The 5610-nt window shown below is 44.8% G+C and overlaps 1 long non-coding RNA gene across 1 annotated transcript; it reads right to left on the bottom strand.

Moving 5' to 3' along the window:
• Positions 1-3222: 3222 nt before the first annotated feature.
• On the bottom strand, positions 3223-4037 carry LOC134444669 (uncharacterized). The gene is made up of 3 exons (XR_010034061.1): positions 3758-4037; positions 3569-3638; positions 3223-3282 (listed from the first exon to the last, which is right to left on the bottom strand). It is a non-coding gene; the product is annotated as an uncharacterized LOC134444669 (long non-coding RNA).
• Positions 4038-5610: the final 1573 nt, after the last annotated feature.

The following is a 5610-nucleotide window of genomic DNA, read 5'->3' as shown; positions in this document are numbered from 1 at the left end:
GAGAGAGAGAGTGTGTGTGTGTGTGTGTGTGTGTGTGTGTGTGTGTGTGTGTGTGTGTGTGTGTGTGTGTGTGTGTGTGTGTGTGTGTGTGTGTGTGTGTGTGTGTGTGTGTGTGTGTGTGTGTGTGTGTGTGAATGTGTGTGCGTGTGTGTGTGTGTGTGTGTGTGTGTGTGTGTGTGTGTGTGTAGAGGGAGGACGAGAGTGTGAATAAGGCAGAGTGAACTTCAAAGCCGGGCAGGGGAAGGTGGGTAAGGGAAGGAGAGAGAGAGGAGGGGAGAGGGCTAGCTAGCACGGGCTACAAATCTGCTCATATGCTGCTGCCCTTTGGGACTCCCTTCAGTGTGACAGTACAGTGTGACTGTGTCTCACAGGGTTACCGTGTGTGTGTGTGTGTGTGTGTGTGTGTGTGTGTGTGTGTGTGTGTGTGTGTGTGTGTGTGTGTGTGTGTGTGTGTGTGTGTGTGTGTGTGTGTGTGTGTGTTTGAGAAGGAGGATGGACGAGCATGGATATGCAAGACTGCGTGTGTCCTATAAGGGCCCTTTGTGTGTGTATAACAACTTTGCAATGTGATGACTCAGCGTGTGTGTGTATGTGTGTGTCTGTGTGTGCGTGCGTGCACATTCGCAACAGACCATGAAAGACTCAGTGTGTCCAATGACCTGTGTGTGTGTGTGTGTGTGTGTGTGTGTGTGTGTGTGTGTGTGTGTGTGTGTGTGTGTGTGTGTGTGTGTGTGTGTGTGTGTGTGTGTGTGTGTGTGTGTGTGTGTGTGTGTGTGTGTGTGTGTGTGTGTGTGTGTGTGCTATATGTCTATGTGTGCAAGTGTGATTAAGAGAGTAAAGTTAAGACCATGCAAGAATGAGGGTAATTGTCTGACCTCTGTATACGTGACAGTGTGTGTACATGCATCCGTGCGAGCGTGTATGTGTGTCTGTGTATGAATAGTGTGTGAATACAAATCCCCCCCCCCACACACACACACACACGGTCTCAGGACCCCCGTCCTCCTCCTCCTCCTCCTCCTCCTCCTCCTCCTCCTCCTCCTCTGCTCTGCTCGACATTAGAGTCTGTTTAGTAGCCGACACCCTCCACTGCTCTCCTCTCCTCAGTGTGTATGTGAGTGTACATCACATCACACACACACACACACCATTACATCAGCTCTCACACACACTCATGTAGTGACGCATACTTTCACATACACTTGCATCAACTCTCTCTCTCTCAAACACACACACACACACGCATGCATGCACGCACGCACACACACACACACACTGCCGGTGTATAATAGGTCATTAATAATGCACAGAGCTGATTACAGCTCTCAGTATCACAAACACTAAATGGACACCCACTGAGTACACAGAGGAGAGAGAGAGAGAGAGAGAGAGACAGAGAGAGAGAGAGAGACAGAGAGAGAGAGAGAGAGAGAGAGAGAGACCTACCGCCAGACCAAGAGAGAGAAACAAACAAAGTAAAGATTGAGACAGCGCAGTTCAGTGCCATCATTTTGACCATTTTGACCATTTTGTCCTTTGTACGATCAAAAAAGTATGATGCATAATAATTTTGTCAGTTCATTTAGATGCCTTGAAACCACATTTTGGGTCTTGTGCGATACTTTCCTCCCAAAAAGCCTAAAATGACAACTTTTAGGTTTTGGTGATAATTCATCATTTTCCATCTGGCAACACTGGCACAGTAACACAAAGCGTTCCGATTTCATGTGGAATACTCGCAGAATTTGATTTAAAGCACTTTCCAAAATATTCTGTTTACATGTGCAACCAGAATATCTCTCTGAAACACGACTGCATGTGGAAGGAATATCAAGTTAGTTCACAGGATTCTTGAGGAAATCAAATACTGGCCCCATTCTGTGTAAAATGGGAATCTGTCTCTAGCATGGATCTGCACTCATTGGCCCTCATTTATCAAACTTGCGTAGAAACCATCGCTGAAATGAGCGCAGATCTTGTCGTACGACGAGGCTCACGTGAGATTTACTAAACATGTGTACCTCTCCAATCTCATCGTAAGAGCGAGCGGCTGTTGATAAATCCAGCGTCTGAAAACCATCGTAATTAGAATAATCACACCTTCTCTAAACTGGCGGCAGGGGGTGTTCACTTACGGAACTAGCTACTAGCCACAACTGGCTAACCCTAACCACGGGCCAGTGCAAAATGAATGGGTGTCAATGGAGTTTTCTACCATTATAATTTTTGTGATTTTTTATAATTTTTTGTCCTGAAATATTAATATTAAGTTCGAAGCTAGAAATAATAAGACCCCATTTGAGTAGCGTTTCGATTATTTTGCGCCACTAGATTATTATATACTGGGTCACAAAGCTTAATTTTTATGGGGCCAAACCCATAAACATTAGCGCGATGCTAGCGAGTACAGGTTGAAATCTTCTAACCTGCTGTAAAACTACACACCTGAACGATTTGTCAATACAGCCTATTGTTAAACAACAGTCATAGTGCTTACCAGGAACGTTTTGTTGATGATATTTGTGACTGGAAATCGCAGTAGCAATGTATTTAGCATGGGTTCCCCTTTCCATTCCATACATTTTCCCACATGAAGGACTGGCCTACGCTCGGTACTGCAGTATGCATGCAAAGCTAACTGGCTACAATGGGAACCAATGAGACAGAGGCTGAATTCGAAACGGGAGGCAGTGACTCGATGCCTCTCCTCCTACATAAACAGGTCACTGATCAGATAGGTGAAGTTAGCTGATGAGGCAGCCGTTACGAACGGCACTAGCGAGTGTGCCACCTTGCACATTTGATGTTACGGCGATTCTATGGCGGGAGTTACGTTCATCACGTTAGCGCTTAGCTTACGCATGATATTTGAACGGTGAATGATCGTCAGACGGCGGAATCGTAAAATAGGCTATAGGCCTAAATAGATTTAGCGACAGCATATTTATGTAACCGAGGGTAGGTTGGAGATTTAGGTAAAGTGTGTTTTAACGACTACGCCACTGGTGGCCTTTCACCACCAGATGTACTTGTACAGCAAAGCTCTCAGAATAAGTTTTAAACCAGGGTTTCCCGCACACAGGTAAGTATGTAAAGGCAGAGGCATGGGTTCAAGTGATAATACAATTGGTATTTATTTAACAGCTCCAACCAGCAGGCTGGTGTAGGTTCAGTTATTTTCTCTTTTTGCTAATGTTACTGAAAACAAAAACTACATTAAAAGGGCAACAACTGGTTCACACACAATAGGCCTATCAGAGCAGCAGTGGCATCGCTCCGAGTCTGCTGAGGTAAAAGAAACAGTGAGCTGCGAGGTTTCAAATGTTCACATGCTAGAAAGATTACACCATACTCACAATGTTTACTAGCGATTAGAAAAGCATGCAATGTTATTTTAGAATCACGCAACAAAACACATCATGCAATGAACTTTCAGAAAACACACACATCATGCAATGTTATTTCAGAATCATAAAGCAAATCATGCAAGTTTGTCACACCAAGCTACAGGAAACATGATCAGTGTTAACGGTGTAGAAACACACAGTATATGAACAAAACAAGTTACCTCAATGCAACCAAACTGCGGGTAAATCCATGCCTCTCCAAGCATCCCAGGCAGTCAGAGGGAGAGCTCACTACAATAACAACAGTTTCAACATTAGGGCGCTAGCCACAAGCAAGTTATACATTGTAAAACAAAATAAACAAACATGAGTTGCATTAAAATACACGCGAGCACAAAGATAAAACATACCTCCTGCAGCACCAAAGCAGACTGACACACCACACCAAAGCTTGAGATGCCCCCAGCATCCTCAAGACGAAACCATCAGGGCAGGCATCCTCCATCTACCCAGAGGCATTCCGTATGCTGCGGAAGCAAACACTTCCCGTGAAGCAGCGAGGACCGGGGGACAACGCGTCAAAGCAGGGCCTGTGCGTGACCGGTCTGTCAGAGCCCTTTTTATGAATGAGAAGCTAATTGGTGCGTAGCCACCGGCATGCTACCTGGGGGTGTGTCAACAAGAGGTAAGCTATGGTGGCTGCAGGAGGACAATTGACAACAGTACTCGGTTACATTTAGATACTGCAATGTTGATACTGTATATCCATTCGATTTTCAATATCTACATACATAAGTGTCAGAATAAAGAGTATGATAAGGTAGTAGCTTGGGTAGTAGCCATGTTTGTTTTTCAGGTTTCCGGTTGAGAGGGAGGTGGCGCACAGCATGTTGGGTACCAAGGCAGCGAAGTCAGCATCTGATGTATCCTCGAAATATCCTCGTTACGCCCACAAATGCAGTCAACTGCCAAGGGAGGAAATAAAGCAATTTTTCGTTTCGATCCACACTTCATGACTCGATGTCCAGTTAGCTCACTGGAAGGACAGCTGCCTTCCCTGTTTCGAATTGGGCCTGAGCCTTCTCCCTGTTAGAGATTCTCTGCTGGCGGGAAGGAGACCGCACCCCTGAGTTTGCGACATGGAGAGACGCAAACTGGCTAAAACATCCACGTTTCTGGTTGATTGACAGCTTGAAATTAGGCTTTACGCGAGGTAGACAACAAAATAACACGTGGAAATAATCAACAGCAGTAGTCAACACTGTTTCGGTTCTCAATATGGAAGGGGTAGAGATTGATTTCCAAATAATGATGGTTAGCCCACAATGTAATGTTTGATTGACTACAGTAGACATAATGAAGATATTTTTAATTAATATTATTTAAATATATTAAAAATTAAATATGAACGAGGTCAAGAAAAGGGTCCTACGTGAAACTGGCCAACAAACAGTGCCCAAACAATTGGTTGGGGAAGGAGAGTTGTACATGTCCAGTGCGCTGTATCCTTCTCGCGCTCATGTGCCCCCTGCTTCTCTCCAGCGCTCCAGTCCTTCGACCGGATAGCCCTTTTACCACCTATGGAGTGGACGACTATAAAATGTTATAGGACACACACGTGGTGTAGCCTATATTCCGATAGTAGTTGTGTGCGATCAAACGTTGAAACTCAACCGGGAAATGATTAGGCTACTGTCTGTAGGTTAGGCCTATTGATTGATGTGCGCATGAACTCCCAGCTGTTAAAAAGAACGGACGTCGGTCATTCATCCCACGACTGAAGGCACATTCCGCGGCTGTAGGCCTATATTGCACAAATATTCACACATCACGTCAAATCACAAATTAGAAGTCTCTTGTTCCTATGCCAATAATGCAGCGCTCTCAGGGAGGGTGCGCCAATTCAAACAGGTAGACGTTGGCTTATAGCCAAAATATACAATGTAAAAACATTTTGTAATTATGTAGGCCACATATTTATGATAATGAGTTGTTGCGCTACAACTGCTGCTCAAGTTGGTGATCATAGTCATCTCAAGTCCAACTTGAAAACGGCGTACACCGTCTGAGAGCAGTCGTAGGATTTCATCTTTCCTGCGCTTACGATAAGATTTGATAAATACCAACTGGTCGTAGAAAAAGAACGTACGCAGGACGTACGTATGATTCTCGTCGTACACTGCTTTGATAAATGAGGGCCATTGAGATGGGAGAGTAAAAGAGAGAGAGAGAGAAACCCAAGCGGTAACAAGGGAAGAAAGGA

The sequence above is a fragment of the Engraulis encrasicolus genome, unplaced genomic scaffold, assembly GCF_034702125.1.
Source record: "Engraulis encrasicolus isolate BLACKSEA-1 unplaced genomic scaffold, IST_EnEncr_1.0 scaffold_64_np1212, whole genome shotgun sequence".
Classification (NCBI taxonomy): domain Eukaryota; kingdom Metazoa; phylum Chordata; class Actinopteri; order Clupeiformes; family Engraulidae; genus Engraulis; species Engraulis encrasicolus.
Note: the sequence above shows the minus strand (reverse complement) of the source record. Positions and strands in the feature narration are given on the sequence as shown.